General features: G+C 49.7%; 1 protein-coding gene across 4 annotated transcripts in view; it reads left to right on the forward strand.

The window, feature by feature from the left end:
• The first annotated feature begins 765 nt into the window (after positions 1–765).
• The window catches only part of APBB2 (amyloid beta precursor protein binding family B member 2), a 272222-nt gene continuing 256218 nt past the window's right edge, over positions 766–16769 (forward strand). For 3 of the 4 annotated variants that reach the window (XM_058670169.1, XM_058670172.1, XM_058670170.1), the window contains exon 1: positions 766–996. The gene's annotated coding sequence lies outside the window, so the exon portion shown is untranslated. The remainder of the gene's footprint in view (positions 997–16769) is intronic. The other variant, XM_058670171.1, reaches the window with a different exon arrangement.

A 16769-nucleotide genomic window follows, 5' to 3' on the forward strand; every position in this document is an offset into this window, starting at 1 on the left:
GTGTCTTTGGGGTCCTTTTCCGGCCTGCAGGGATCCAGGTGTTCCTGTAGCTTCCACGGTCACCTCAGCACACCTGCCCCACTTCGGCCCACACATGCTGACCCATGCAGCGACTAAGTCCCCTAGCAGGTCATTCTGTCCTAGATTCCCTTCTGACCACCTGGTGAAGGCACGTCGCCCACCCTCACCCCTGCGCAGATACTTTGGAAGCGTCACTCAGGGGGTTTTGGGGGGCACAGCGCTGTTTACCACTTAGGGAGGTTTCACTCTTAGGAGGACCTTGCTGGCCCAGGTGCAAGTGGAATTATAGGTGTGTGTGTGAAAGAGTGAGGCACGTGCGAGAGGCCAGCCGCACCACCTGAGGCTAGTCTGAGTGGGTGTGGGCGATCCTCCACTGGGGATGTTTTCCCTTGGCAAGGGGATGCAGACAGGTGGGAGAACAGACGAGCCTGGTAAGGCTTCCCAGCTGCCTCCGGGCGCAGACGCAACCCCGGCCACCTGGAGGGACAAATCCCGGCAGCGCACCCGTCCGTCCTGGGGCTCCAGGCCTCCTCTTCCCCGCGGCCTTCCGGGCCGCTGCGGCACTCGGCCTCGCCCAGGCCCCGCAGCCTCCACCCGGCCCCGCAGCCTCCACCCGGCCCCGCAGCCTGCAGGGGTCGCCCTGGGCGCGCGGCCCGCCCCCGGACGCCCCGGCCTCCGCCCACGGCCCCGCCCCGCCGGGCGCTCGCTGCTCCCCGCACCCCGACCCCGCCTCCCCACCAGCCTCTCCTTGCGCAGCCGCCGCCAAAGCCTGGAGAAGTGGAATCTCGCCGGCGCCGCTGCCTGCGCGGGACTCGCCGAGGCGCATTGGGCATGCTCAGTCGCCGGAGTCCGTGCAGCTCTCAAGTAGGAAGCTCGTGCGCTGCACCCGCAGCTGATCTGGGCGCACCCGTGAGGGCGAGATTGGAGTGGAGCGGCCGGGAGCCCGAGCCTTGGCGAGCGCCGTGCGCACTGCTGGTGAGCCCCGCTTTCTTTGCTTTGGCCCCCGTCCCCCGAACCCCGGTGCGGCCCGGGAGTGCTGCGGAGAGGACCGGGCATAGCAGCAGCGGCGAGTGGCTGGGTGCTTGAGCCCCTGCGGCTGCCGCTCCGACCCCGGCCACTGCCACACGCCCAGCCGCAGCTGCAGCAGCTGCCTCCGCAGCTGCAGCGGCCACCCGCTGCGGAGTCCCGTGCGCCCTGTTCCCGCACCACAGGGCCGGGGATGGTGGTGGCGGTGGCACGGCGGCTGTGGGTTTTCCATCCCTCCAGCTTCCCAACCGCCCTGTTTGGCTCAGCAGCCCCGGCTTGGCAGGGTCCGGGGTGGGGAATACGGGGTGGAAAGGGGTGCGCCTTTGGAGGACTGCGGAAGGGGCAAAGTGAGGGCGGGCGCTGGCGGAGAGGCGCGCACACCCCCTTGCCCAGGCGCCGGCCTCTGCGGTGCCGCTGGGCTCTGCCTCGCCGGGCAGCAGTGCGCTCCTGCCGGGGTGCTGGAGGACGGCTGGCTTCTTGGAGGGAGAAGGCTTAGAGATCAGCCGCTGAGAGATGAAGCCCGGGGAAAAGTTCTTTTTCCTCTGCTGGCGGCAGAGAGAGCGTTCTAAGTAGAAAATGGCTGTGCGAGGGCATCCAGTCGGGGCCGCTGGGTCCTCCGACTCTCCCCGCTGTCCACCGGGCGGAATGGAGAGTGGAACGTCAGAAATGACATTTATGCCGGGAAAACCCGAGCCAGATGAAGGGAGGATGCAGGATCTGGAAGAGACAATGAAAGGTGGGTTTATCCTTGGGAGGGAAGAGAATCCTAGGAGGCCAGAGCTCTTGATAGGGGTCGTGGTTCAAAAAAAAAAAAAAAAAGCAGATGGCTGCAGAAATCAGGTTCTGAGTTGCGACTGTTGTGTAGGCAAGTTGTGTGCGGGTAGAGAGCTGCAGCTGGCGCAGACGCTTGTGGGTGGCCCGAGCGGGTGGGAGAGGCTGAGATGGCCAGAAAAAGGTCAGAGCCGGGAAGCTCAGCTGGGGCTGGCCTCCGGGACGCAGTTTCCTTGAAGTCCCTCAACGCCCACCTGGGCCCAGTGGCTTCTGTCCAGGACTTGAAGGATTATCATGAACAGATGCCGCCAGAGGCGTTGGAATGGATGTGGAGAGGTGGGGAAACTTTACTGGGCTGGCATTGTTTTGTCGTTGGTCCTCCTATTTCACCATTTGAAGATGAAGGCATCCTGATCTGTCAGTTCTGGGTTTTGCTATCTTAAATCTTTGTTCCGCCCCTCCCCCTTTGTTAGGGGTTTGCATTTCCTTTTGGCTTTCTGATGGTTATTAGCAGTGGCCACTTGGGTGTGGAGCCGGCCTTGGAGAAGCAAACAGAACCCCGAAAGAGGGTTACAGCCTGCCGAGTTTGTGTTTCCCAGCTTGCAAGCAGTATTGGCTCAACAGTTGTTTGTCAGAGCCCCCAGGGGCCTAGAAACAGTATGGTTCTGGGACAGTGAGGTTTGGCAGGAGCCCTGGGGACTTCTGGGACTGGGGACAACGTTGGGAGAACGCTGGTGGCAGCAGACAACGGAAGTGGACGCCAGCTGGATTTCCATAGCCGCCCCATTCCTGGTGTCCTGGATGGCCGACAGTCACCCAGGGTCTGCATGCCTTGGCAGGAGATTCCCTCTTGACCTGTTTGCCTTCGGGAAAGGACTCCAGAGTTGAGGTCCTTTTCCAGGAAATGGGCTGATGTCTTCAACCTGTGTCATCATCCAGGAGTTGGGCTGCTTCCCAAAGGTTCACCTCTCAGAAGCCAGCAGGAGCGCGCTTTCAGAAACTTCATGGTGTTTGACAAGCTGAGGCGCTAACGTGTAAAAGGGTGGCATTTACACGCAACGGGAATAAGATGAATGCAGACTACGAAATGATTTAACTGCAAAATATTGCAAGGATCCTCTCTTATAAACATAAAATATTTTGAAACTGTTACTCTTTTTATGTCATGTTTTAGTTTTTTAGAGTCTGAGGGTTTCTGTTTTGTTTTAAATTTCCCTTGCCACCAGAGTAACGGTAATATTGAATTCTTACATTTTTTTCTGAATAATACAGTGTTGACTACTGTGTTACTGAATTATTGGTATGTAGCTAACATTTTAAAATTTTTATTTGAAAAGTACACAGAGAGAGAGAATACAGAAACAAAGTCTACTCCTTGGTTTACTTCCCACATGTCTGCAACAGCCAGGGCTGGGCTGGTCCAATGCCAACAACCTGGAACTCAATCTGGATTTTGCTTGTGAGTGGCAGAGATCCAACTACTTGCTACCTCCCTGGCCATGTATTCTTAGGAAGCTGGAATAAAGAGCGGAACCAGGATTCGAACCCAGGCACATAAACACTGTGTGATATAGTGTCCCCAGTGTACCTGATTCTAAATGTATCCTGTAAGGAAAATGAAATGTCATGTCTCTGTGTTTTTTTGTTTGTTTGTTATGCTCTTAAAACCAGTTCCACTTGGATATACTACCTTAAGATTTTCAGGGCTATTGGACAGACATTCAGGACAGTGGTATAATAAGTTGTTACTAGTTGTTTAGGGACACCTTTCTACCCTGTGTTAAGGAAAGTATTATTTGTTCAGTGCTTATTATGTGTCAAGACTGGCATTAAAGTCTTGACATGTGCTTTGCTGTGCTGATGACATCTTTGCACAAATGCCCACTACCCCAGAAACCCTCTCTTGGTGGTGCACAGCTTTAGGATTGCACCACACCCCAACGAAGTTTTAGCTTCTGAGAGACTGTCTTCAACCAGCTTTATTTGTATTCAATAATCATTCTCTTGCAAAACATCTTTGAGTTGTGATTTAGGTTTAGATTTGATTGGAGCAGCATGTCTTCCAAATGATTTGAATATCTTAAAGAAACTTCTATCCATATTTTAGAACTGGCTTGTGTTCATTTGCTTTCAACAATGTTGTCGTACCAACAAACACAATTAAATATGAGAGTGATGAAGCCAGCTTGCCCATGTAAATTTTCATGTGTTGCTAGTGCGTTTTCTGCAGGTTGATGTGAGGTTGATGGCCTTTCTCTGGGCGAAAATGGCTCCGTGGAGGTCAAGGGACAGACCCTGTGATGAAGGTCTTGAGTCTGACAGGCTGGCCAGAAGAGTCAGAGTGCAAGGGCAGCACAGCTGTTGTGGGTTTTTGTTTTTTTTTTTTTTTAAGATGCTCACAGAGCAACCTCCTGAATCTGCACGTGGAGCAGGTGGAGGGGGGAGAGTGGCTGGAGTGGTTACCCCATCTAAATACTTGATACTAGATGGCCAGTAACACTAGGTGCCTCTGAGTACAACCAGGTTCCAGGGGTTCTGACTCCTTTGGGAGTGGGTATGACCCCAAGAGCTGGGTGATTACTTTCAGTGAGGAAGGGTATTGAGAGGAGAAAGCAGTCCCTTATCACCACTTGGCACCGAAAAAGAAGGCTGGGCTAGAGGAAATGTTTCAGGAGTCAAAGTGTACAGTTAGAGGAGACTTTTGCTTCCAACATAACCTGTTTCCACTATGGAAGATTGTATAGTGCATTGTTTTATAATGAGGAAGAAAATAATATAGAAATGATTGGTGTATGAGATGCACGGAATTGTATGGACAAAGGTGGGCAGAGAGCATAGACAGCTGTGAGTGGTGAGGAAGTGTGGTTGACCGTTGTTCCTTCTGGTTAGTTAACCACTTTGCAGGGGTTACAAAGGTAACCATTCTGTCCTTTTCCGTTTGGGAAATCTGGCACAGTTTGTCTGCTACATAGTGCCTGTGATTTCTGAAGCGTTATCAGACCAGCAGGTGTTCCTCAGGGGTACTCACAGAGGGTAGAAGAAGGTTGTAGTTGAGTGTGTGTTTTGCAGATTTAATTCTTTTATCTGAAAGGCTGACTTACAGATAGAGGGGGAAGAAAGATATTCTGTCAGTGCACTCTCCAAATGATTGCAATGGTCAGAGCTGGGCCAGGGAGAAGCCAGAAGCCAGCGAGCTTCATCCTGGTCTCCTGTATGAGTGCAGGAGCCCAAGCACTTGGGCTGTCTGTTGCCTTCCCAGGCTCATTATCAGGGAGTTGGATCAGAAATGGAGCAGCTGGGATATGAAGCAGCACCCAACCAGTGCCACATGGAATGCTGGCACTGCAGGTAATGGCTTTACCTACTATGCCACCATGCCAGCTCCTATTTCTATCTTGAATAATCAGTTCTACCCTAGCTAAATATGAGCTACAAAGTGCTAGTCTTGTGAAACCTTTACACTTAAGGGTGAAGAGTAAAATCTTTGCAGCATAAAGAACAGGTACTTTGACTGAAGTGAATGTATATGCATGACCCTAATACTGTGAGCCATCTTTTGCTGCTTTCTGAGGTATGTTAACAGAAAGTTGGATCAGAAATAGAATAGCCAGGACTTGAAGTGGCACCTATATGACATGCCAACATTGCAGGCAGTGCCTTAACCAGATGTGCAGTGGCCTCTGATAGTGGTATCACTATTCTTATCACAGTGATGATGATGATGATGGTGTGATATGGAAGATGCAGATATTTCCTAAGTGTTTACATGAGAAGATGAGTTGGTGCCCTTCCAGCTTTGGGGACCAATTCTTATGTGAACAGATAGGAATATCTTCACTTGGCAGTCTACTGGCCTGTGTAATTGCTAGTTCTGGGAATTTGGGCGCGCCAGGCTGAGCGCCCTGCCCTGAGTGCTGAGTTGAAACAGGGGCCAAAGTGTACACCTTGTGGGTGGGCTGATGGGCCTCTGGACAGACCCAAGGACCTCAGAGCAGCAGAGCTCATTCCAAAAGTTCCTTGGGAACCAGCTTGTGCTTTTGAATTATAGCCCAAGAGTGACGCAGTAAGCACTGAGAGGGAGGATGAGGGGCTGGAACGTGAACTCCAGCAGGTGGGCCAGCCTCAGCTGCATCTTGGCATTTGTTGCTTTGCATACAGGCTCTTCCCGCCGAAAGAACATGCCTTTGCAGTTTGGAGCCGGTGGTTCTAGTAAAAGCGAACAGAATCAAAGCCACAGAAGCAAGGATTGTTAACTGGTTGGCTGGGGGTTGGATCTATGCATTACTACATCCTCCAGGGTGAGCTAGGAATGCTGCAGAAGATACCAGATAAATCCAGAAAGCTTACAGGATTACTGTTTGTCACCTTTATTGTTGTGGGTTAGAAAGAATATAAAAAATTGTTTTTGACTTTTAAGTACATAATGTTTCTTCAGTTGGCAATTTTAAAATCTATTCCTTGTCATGACTGGATCTCACTGGTCATGCTAAGAGCATCAGAATGTCATGGCACTTTGTGTTAACAATACCATGCCATTATCCTATTGAATCCTACAAACCGTTGTGCTGTTCCTATTTTAGAGATGAGAAAAGTAAGGTCCTTTCTACTGAAGGCTGCATAGTAAACCATGAGGCTTGCCCTGGAACTGTTGTCGGTACAGAAGGGTTGCCAAGCAACAAGCAGGATGAAGAAGGAACGCTTATTAATTTAGAGCCGATTGTGTGTGCCTGGTGCTGTACAGCAAGCCTTTGCTTCAATCCTTTGGGGTCCCTCCTTTGTATTTCCCTGGAGGCAGTTCAGGAAACTGCAGGACTTGGGGCAAATTAAAGGAACTGCCCACACCCTGAACCTGAGGGCGCATTTGTCTCGCCCTTCCTGCCACCCTGTGAGCCTTCCTGCATTCATTCAGCAGGTGGGGGGAAAGGTGAAGCTTCATGTCTTGTGCATGTTCAGAATCGATAGCTGGCCTGACTCTGCCTCTTTGGGAATGGAGCCACCTCCTCCAGACGTGGCACAGGGTGCGTTTCTGTCACCTGGCCGCAGATTGAGTCAGACTCTGGTGTAGTGTGTAAATACCTTTAACGCTTAGCCACACCCTGTCGGATCCCTTGGAGCAGACTTCGGTCTAGAACGGTTTTGATGTCAACTAGATTGGAACCTGACTGCTTGTCGTGTGCCCATTGTGGGGTGGTGAGCGGATGAGTGAGGCTGCTGATGAGGATCTTGCTGATGCTCTCCGCCAGGGGCCTCTGGAGAGCGACCCAAGCTTGACTGGTGAAGCCTGTCCCTGCCCATCCTGCTTGCTCTTTGCTGCAAATTCTGCTCTGTTCTGCTTTCAGCTTCCCCAGGAGGTGTGTGGCCCCAGCAAGCGTCTGTGCGTGTGTCACCCTGAGTATCCCCATGGGCTGGGTGATACTGTTTTGTGAACAGAAGCGAATGAATTAGGATTTCTTTAGTATGAGGTAGGTGCGTTGAGTTGGCTTATTCATCAGTGAGTTAATCCTGTTCATTTTAGGACATTGCCAAGGTGTGTTCTGTGCGTTTGCCACACGTAATGGGGTATCGAGTACCTTGATTCAGCCTCAGGTTCTTAAGTTATCACATCAGAAACTTTTATCCTCAACAGTTGTTTGTACTGTTTCCACGGCACCCAGGGCCCTTAGCTTCCTTTGCTCTCCTGTGTTGAGCTTGTGTTTGTTGAGGGTATGTTTTGTGTCAGGCACAGTGCCGAGTTCAGAAGACGAAGGTAGGAATGTATTGGAGCACTGATTATAAGGAGCTGCAGGTGAGGCACTGGTGTGGCAGGGAGGGAAGGCTGTCTTTGCCCTGTAGGAGTTGGTGGGGGCAGTGTCACTTGGAAGCCTTACAGGTGTCTCCTAGAGTGAATTCTCCACCATGGAAAGCCTCCAGCCATCTTCCTTTCTTTCCACCTTCCGCTGACTTGGTGGAGCTGTCATAGCCTGTTTCTTCTCCCCAGTACCTAGTGTTTGCCATTTCTTCTTTAAGGAACAACAGGTTTAACCTCATTACTACCTTATTAGCACTAGTGCTTAGAGGGGACAGTTTTGTCCTCCAGGAAACAAGATGATGACTCTTTCATCTGCTGGATGACTCTCCAAATGTCCTTAATGGCCAGGAGCCAGGAGCTTCTTTCAGATCTCCCATGTGGGAGCAGGTGCCCAAACACTTGGGCCATCTGCTGCTGCTTTTCCAGGCACATTGGAAGGGAACTAGATCAGAAGCGGAGCAGCCAGATCTTGAACCAGCATGCATATGGGATGCTGGCACCGCAGGCAGCAGCTTACAGCATTGGCCCCTTTGCCTGTTGTCTAGGGCGTCAGTTTGGAGAACTCAGAGCAGCCAAGCCAGCGTACCGCCTCTGGGTTGACTTTGGTGTAAGAATTGGCAGTTGTGTTTGTGTTTCTCTGGTTCCTTTTGTGTGTGTGCTTCTTTGGCTTTATTTTCCACAGTTTTCACCTCTCAATTCTAGGACTTTCGCTCTTTATTTTTATTCCAGGGACTTGTCTTTAATGAGCCTTCCCCGAGAGAGCTGAGAATTATATTTATGGTTTTCTTGAGCTCTATTTCGGGAATGGTGAGAAAATGAGAAACAGGTCAGGGGAGAAGTCGCCTTATTTCCTGATTGTCACAGCTCCCTTTGGTGGAAAATGCCAGAGGAGAAGGCAGGTGGTCCTGCCTACAAAACCCCCAACCCTGCCCTCAGGTTAGGTGCCTAGGACTTCCTAACATACTGCGGAACTGGGTCACAACGACGCGTGCCAGCTTGGCATGAGTGAAAAATCAAAGCAAAGGCACACATGCTGTGTCAGCGGGACGTGAAGCATCTCCATTCTGTGCTTCAAGGTTTTGCAGGGTCACCGTGCCAGCCAAGGAAGCTGGCTGGCCAACCAGACGGACTGGCCTCAAGCTGTGTCATGCTTTCTCCAGATGCTCAGACCCTAGTGCTGTCTGTTCCTGAGGAGAAGAATTCTCGTGGATTCCACCCAGCAGATCGTATTTACTCCTGAATGCTCATAGATGTGTTTGACTTGGAGTTTCATTCGGTGCTTTTTGGAATGCTAGCAACTGACGAGAGAAAGGAGATGAAGTTCAGTTCTTCCAATTTCTTGCCCACAGCGCAGTTGTCCTTTCATTCCAGAATGAGAGCGGTGGCCTTAGCTCTAGGCCTGTTCAGCTCTGTTCACTCTGTTTGGCTTCCACATCCCACACATGGAAACTTATCAGGATGGCTACCGCCCCTGCCTGCTCCGAAGTTTCAGTCTGGCAGCTGAAGAAGTGATCACCATGCAGTGGGATGTGTGTGGCCAGGGGCACAAGGAGTCAGGGCCTCCCAGGCCAGCATCTACCTTGCCCAAGTGTGTGTTGGTGGGTGAGTCCAGCCAGGCAGCCAAGGGCCAGTCTGGTACCTTCATCTGTGTCACTGAAGCAGGCTGCCTTCACTTCCCTTCCCAGCCCTGACACCTCAGAGGTTGCAGTTGCCTCCTCCATGGCCTCTTTTTGATGCTTCTCTGTGCTGTTTCCAAGATGACCTTCTGGAATCTGTTGTACGTCTGGGCATGTCTACCCCAGCCCTCCTGGGACTGCTCCTCTCTGCATCAGAATGAAGTCCTATTTCCCTAGTGCTGCGCTCAGCACCTTACATATCTGCCCTCCAGCTCACACTCCAGGCTGGAACCATGCTGTTGTAATAGCAGGCCGAGGCTGGTGTTTTAGCTCTTGTCCCAGTTCTCAGCACCTGCAAGCGTCTCTTCTGTCCAGCGCCCATTCAGCTGCCTGCCTTGTGGTCCCTCTCAAGGGTTCTGACTTTGTACATCTGTGGAGTGACCTGATCAAGGTCTAACAGTTTCCCAGGGAACACTGATGCTGCTGGTCTGGAGTCCCATACCTGGGAGACCACTGATGTGCATCAGCACCCAGGGCAGGGCAGCTGTTTCTTAGATTCTCGGCTTCTTTCTCAGCCCTGGAGGGATAGCAGGGAGCTGCCCCAGTTCCTGTCCTGTTATTGGTGCTCAGTAAACATTGGATGTGAGTATGGAAGTGGAAAAAGCAGCTTATATTCAGGTGCTTTAATACCCCATAGCTTGTCCAGTGTCTTTTTTTTCCCTTTCTCCTGAGAGTTTAGCCTGTTTTAGGACAACTCAGGCTCATAGCAGAGTCTTAAGGAGATCAGTGTGAGTCATGCAGGAGCCTGTTAACTTGGTGGTTTTTGTTCTAAATTCCAGGAAAGTTATGGGAGGAGTTCACATCAATTCACCATTGTTTCTGGGATGACTCACAAAAGTTTATTTTCTGTGGTGGCTCAGTATGACCAAATTTGCATGGACTAGCATGATGGCTCAACTGGCTAATCCTCTGCATGTAAGTTCTGGCATCCCAAATGGGCACTGGTTCATGCCCTGGCTGCTGCACTTGTCATCCAACTCCCTGTGTATAACCTGGCAAAGCATCAGAGGATGGGCTGAGGTCTTGGACCCCATACCCACGTTGGAGACTTGGAAGAAACTGCTGGGTTTGGATAGGTTCAGCTCCAGTCATTGCAACTATTTGGGAAATGAACCAGTGAATGGAAGATCTTTCTCTCCACCTGTCTCTCTTTCTCTCTGTAAATCTGCCTATCCAATAAAGATAAACACATCTTTTTTTTTTTTTTTAAGGAAAATGTATCTAAAGGAAATGCAGGTGTCATTGGAGTGAGCAGGAGTAGTGTGAGCAGGGCCTCTTTATTTGCCAGCCATACAACCTTTGCTGTGAAATAATGTGTACAGGTGTTTAAGTCACTATTTCTCCTGGCCAGAGGGAGGGATACCAGAATACTTCATTCACTTAGTCCTTCTGCCGATGTGTATGGGCACCTGTTCTGTTGCCGGGAGGTCCCAAGAATGTGGTTCAGCCATCTCTGCTCTCTAAGTAGCAGATGCTTGGTGCAAATGCAGATCAGGTGGCCTCAGAAGGTGACTGTCCTGGTGTGTCTTAGTGGCAGGAAGTGATGACCATGACAAGAACATGACACAGAAAGGAGCAGTTTCAAGTAAGAAAGTGCAGCACGGGACCTCACCTGACTGCCTGTATTCAAGTGGCCCTGATGCTCTTGCAGTGCTTAGGACTGAATCAGTGCCATCTTACAGTGGTGTAAATTCATCCAGGCTTTGACTCTGACCTTGCTTTCATGACCTCTAAAGCACTGCTTCGCAAAGTGGGTTCCGCAGAACCCAACTTACTGGAAAGAGATATGCGTAAAAGTTTCTGCTCCTCCCTTCCCCCAAGTTAGAAAACAACATTCTCTCTCCCCATGAATGAACATGGTCAAGAAGTCTGTCTTGGTGGCAAGATACTTGATTCACAGTTCTTTCCACCCAGCCTTTTTCCCGAGGTCCAGTTTGCACGGCATGCTCTGAGCTGGTGCTTTTTGGTGCACCTTGAAGAGCTGGTCCTGAGGTCTTGCTTTGTGCACCCCTGAAATAGAATGTTCTGCAGAATGCAGCCTCATCCCTACAGTGTCTTCCAGCTGCTTCCTGCTCTGTGTGGAGGCCTGTCTTGCCTTGTGCTCAGGTCATCAGCCCCTGTGACTTGGGTGGACACCGTTTGCTTTATTCCTCACATATTTATGGCTCACAGAGCCCCAGAAAGACCAAGGCAGGGCAGCTTCTTGACAGTTTTCATTTGAGCAAGAGCCAAGGATGAGTGTTGTCAGGAGAATCTTTAATGTATTGGAGTAAGAACATGTGGCTTAGTTGTCCCGGCCTATGGTGAGGCTCCTATCCTGTGTGCCCAGTTCTTATGCTTGGGACAGTGGCTCAAGAGATGCAGTGGCACTTGACTGAGATGGTGAGTGGAGCTGGAGACTTAGAGCAGCTCAAGCCACTGTGCACACGAGGAAGGACCAGGCCAGGCCTGTTGCGGAGAGCTAGGGCGTGGGGACCCCAGAGGGTCCTTTTGGACCCTTAGCCAGACCCTGGCTATGGAGTGATTGACAGTTAGGGACCCTTGGGGTCCTCTGCTCTCATGGGGTTGTGTGCTCTCCTATCAGAAGCAGGAAGTCTGGTATGACCGGTGACTAGTCTGTGTTTTCTTCCTGTGCCCAGGCTGCCAGTGACCTGAGATGCATTGTAGTGATTTAAGCAAAACACAGATGAGTAGCGTTGCCACAGGACTTGAGCTCACTGCTCTTGTTCAGAGAGCTGGCAGTTAGGTCAGTGTCATTTTCTAAAAATGCCCTTTTCTCAGCACTGGGGTTTGTTTCTGCTAAAACAAAACAAGGAAGTCTTGCATTCCATCAGCTTCTGTATCATTTTCTCATGATCACAGTCACCTGATGATTTAAGTTTTTTTTCCATTTCATGTGCTAGTATGAGGACAGCAGTTAAAGCACTGCTTGGAATCCTCGATTCCCATGTTGGTGTGCTGGGGCTTGGGTTCCAGTTGCAGTCCTGATTCCAGATTCCTGCTCAAGTGGATGCTAGGAGGCAGCAGGTGATGGCCCAGTAGCCTTGGTCCATGCAGTGTGGGGTGGAATTCTGAGCTCGTGGTTTGGCCTGGTCCAGCCTCATTGTCTTGGGCATTTGGGGGAGTGAACCGGCAGAGGAGCTCTCTCTATCTGTCTCTCCTTTCAGATAATGAAAAATAAACAAGAGTGAGTTTTCCTTCTGCCTCCTCCCCTAGTTCTGTGAACATTTGGACTGCAAGAAAAACCAATAAAACAAAACCCTGGGAGAGCATTGATGTGTGACAGTATTATCTTTATTTCTGGTGAAGAGTGGGATTTTCATTATTGCCATGTGCTGTTTTCCTTAGAGAGAAGTAACAGTAGGATGGATGGCTGCATTTGGAGTGTAACATACATTTTTGCTGGCTGCTTATTTCTGTGAGTGAAACAAAAGACAATTTTCACTCATTTATTTAATCAGGGAGCCTGGTGGGTACAGGTTTTCATTAAAGCGCAGTGATTTTTCCTCAGCCTTGATCGTGAAAGTTAAAATTTTTGGCGTGCCAGGCTAGGCAATGTTTTTGATAGATGGTTAAGTATGGGATGTGCCTTTACCATGTGAATGCTGTAGTGTGATGTAATTGTCAACCATTTGCATGAAGCAGGACATCCCTAGAGAAAGGATAGAATGACAGTTGAAAGGTTCCCTGCTCGGATTTTGCATGGTGGTGTAGACCAAGCCAGTTTTCCCCCGTCGGGCATGTTTGTCTGTCCTCTTAGTGACGGGTAAGCAAGAAGCAATTTTCAGCAGTTCACTTTTGTTTCGGATGTGCATTTCCAGGATGTTTCTTCAAGTAGACTCATGCACAGAGCTGCCCCTCTGCCAAGTGAAATAAGCAAGTCCCCAAAGGACAGATACTGTCTTTCCACTTACATGCAGCCTGTAGAGTGGCCAGATTCCTAGAGAGAGTGCTGGGTGCCAGATGGGGAATGGGGATCTGTGTGTGAGGGGTGCAGAGTCCCCATCCACCGGGGAAGATGCAGGTGTCCCAAGGAGGGTGGTAGTGGTGGCTGTGTGACAGTGGGAGTTTGCCTGATGCCTTCGCACTGCACGCTGGTTGCTGTTTCCCCGGAGTGCTGGCCCGCAGATCCTGGCAATGTCTGCTGATGTCCGTGCAGTCTGCCGCTGGCTTGGAGGCTCTGGAGATTGGCGAGGGCATGGGGCCACTCACCTGAACCCGAGATCAGTTCCTGCCTTTTCAGAAGCTCTCTTCGAGCAATATTAAGACTAGACAAGTGTGAAATGGTGGACTGGGTATGACCTGTGTGCGACACGTTTTAAGCTGTGTGCATTTCTGGCTTCTCCTTGGGGAATGAATGAAGTTGGTGGAGGTGGGCCTTCATTGGAATGTCCTCAAAGACTGTGCCCCCTTTTCTATCTGCTCTGTTAAGCTTGCCCGCAAAGCCAGGTGGGGGCACTAACCCTTTGCCTTGACCCTGTTTTTCTGTTGAGATCATCCAGAGCTGGGGTTCAGTTCATGCCTTCCTCTGGCATAAGGGGAAGTAGGTAGAAGCCCTGGGGTGTGTGGCTATTTTTCTCCCTGAGATACAACCTCTCCAGCTGTAAAATATCAACAGTGATACTTATTTGGCCATGCAGATGTGAAGGTTTGCTGGGGGTATCGTTGGGCAAATGCTTGCTTTAAGTAATCTAAGTATTTTACTTTCTTTGATTCCTGCTGTTGAAATACTCATAAACTTGACCAGGTATCTTACACTAATTTCACATTTCCTATTGTGCACAGAATATGGTCAGTTTAAAATTTAATGTGTCATTTAGATCAATACATTAAAAAATGACTGATGGGGCCGGCCTGGTGCAGTGACTCATCATGCAACTGCCAGGATCCCATCTGGACACGGGTTTGTGTCCCAGATGGTCCACTTCCTGTCCAGCTAGCTTCCTGCTTGTGGCCTGGGAAAGCAGTGGAGGATGACCCAAAGCCTTGGACCCCTATACTTGTGTGGAAACCCAGAATAAACTCCTGGCTGCTGGCTTTGGATTGGCTCAGCTCTGGCTGCAGACATTTGGGGAGTGAATCAGCAGATGGAAGATCTTTGTCTCTGCTTCTCTTGGTAAAACTTGCTTTCCAATAAAAATAAATAAGCTTGGGCCCGGCGGCGTGGCCTAGCGGCTAAAGTCCTCACCTTGAAAGCTCCGGGATCCCATATGGGCGCTGGTTCTAATCCCGGCAGCTCCACTTCCCATCCAGCTCCCTGCTTGTGGCCTGGGAAAGCAGTCGAGGACGGCCCAAGCTTTGGGACCCTGCACCCGCGTGGGAGACCTGGAAGAGGTTCCTGGTCCCGGCATCGGATTGGCGCGTACCGGCCCGTTGCGGCTCACTTGGGGAGTGAAACATCGGATGGAAGATCTTCCTTTGTCTCTCCTCCTCTGTGTATATCCGGCTTTCCAATAATAATAAAATCTTTAAAAATAAATAAATAAATAAATAAATAAATAAGCTTGGAAGAAAAGGATGGATGGAGAACTACCTGTCATGTGTAGTAGGCGTACAGTGCTTTCTGTTTAGTTCCATAGTCTTGATTTTCCATGTTATGTGTGATCCCTACTCCTTTTCAGAACCATCAGAAATTGTGGACACTGGGTCCTCGCATTGTAGTGAGATAGGCTGGAAAGACCTGAGAAATGGGGTTTGATGTTGAATCAGATTAGGTGCTTGTAGTCAGCTAGACAAAGGATTGTTTTTCCTCACCTGGGAGAGGAGCTGATAATAAGGGCCGGTGTTTACCGAGCACTGACTGTGAGACAACTGTCGCCATGATGGGCGAGCTACGTGGATTATTCCCTGAGGTAGACGCAGTCATCCCCCTCACATACATGCGGGGACACTGAGGCTCTACCAGCTTGTCCAGGGCACACAGCCAGAGCAGTGATAGAGCTGTGTCCAGGGCACACAGCCGGAGCAGTGAGGATTCTGGAGACAGACCTTGCCCTGGGGAGAAGTCATTCAGTAAATGAGAATGTGAGTGAGCACGTGCGCGCGCATGCGCGCGCGCACACGCCCACACCCACACCCACCCTTAATCCAGTCCTAAGACACAAGAGCTACTGGATTGCAGGACGGAGAGTTCTTTGGAGAGTAGACAATGTCTGAGCACCAGCCGGTGTCAGAAGGAGTATATCACAGGCCCTAACCGTATTTGGTAGTAATCATGACTGCTTTGTTGTTGTTTTTTCTTTCTTTTCTAATTGCTTGTTTTGAACAAAGACAGTTCTCTAGAGAGTGATCACACGTCTAAAGGATGGAAGGGGTGTTGTGATGTTTTGGAAACAGCAAGTTGTTCCTCTGCTCATGGAACATTTGTGCTGTGAGCCCCCTCAGTGTAAGTGCAGAGCATGGGTTCTGGCCACAAGGGGAGAGCAACTGGCAGTCGCAACATTTTCTACCCATGGGTTTGTCTCAAAATTGCCATTTAATGGGATGTGCTAGGGGAGAGGATATTTTAACAAAAAATTTTTGGTGAATAGTGGTTGCTGTCCAGGGAAAGACTGTACTTTTATTCTAAACTTACAAAAAGGGGCCATTAGTTTTCTTCCAAAATTGTTAAATTGTTTTTCTTGAAGAATCAGATTTTAGGAATCCTGGTTTTCCCTATGATGCTTGGTTGGGGTAGCCTGGCCCCATCCTACATCCCAGTGTTTACAGTGAGGCGAGGAACTTCGAGATGCCTTTGGCCTTCTAGGCCATGCCATTGTCATAGCTTCATTCACTTAGTTGCATATGATGTCATCCCATACAATCAGTTCAAAGAATTCTTGAACAGAGAATGAGTTAGCTGTCATGCATGTTGGAGAGTTCCCCCAAGTTGGTTGCAGAGGCAGTTAGATGTGGGCATGGCGACTGCTAAGTAAATGTGTTTCTTGTGTCAAACACGTGGCCTCAGGACAGTGATGAAGGCGCGTCCTACACACTACCTCTGGCACAACTGTGATGCTCTCAGGAGACATTTGAACCATGTTCATTTGCTCAGATAATGGTGGGCTTCCTCCATAGCTTTCGCTGAAGGTTGATGAAAAGGTGAATGTTGCATGGAGCCTGAAACCATCAGCTGTCATCCTGAAGAATCGTTGGCTTTCAAAAAAAAAAAAATGGGCGCCTCTCAGGAAAGTTTTAAAAATCAAATACCAGTGACTGTAGGCTATTGTAGTGTATTATTTTAACTACTGTTCATTGGTTGGAATTTCAAAAGCATTGTTTTAAAAGAAGAAATAGAGGTGCATAATACATTAGTAGCATGAGAGAGTAAGATTGTAAGTATTTCATATTGTATTTTATGTTGTTACATTTATTAACTGTCTTTTCGTCTATGGAAATCCTTGTTTTTTAAGGTGAGCAGTTTCTCATTTAGTTTAAGTGTCATGTTCTGTTCACTGGCTATGGAAAGATACCCTAGTATCTCAAACTTGACCCCTTCCTTATTCAGA

This window comes from Ochotona princeps, chromosome 11 (genome assembly GCF_030435755.1).
Source record: "Ochotona princeps isolate mOchPri1 chromosome 11, mOchPri1.hap1, whole genome shotgun sequence".
NCBI lineage: Eukaryota > Metazoa > Chordata > Mammalia > Lagomorpha > Ochotonidae > Ochotona > Ochotona princeps.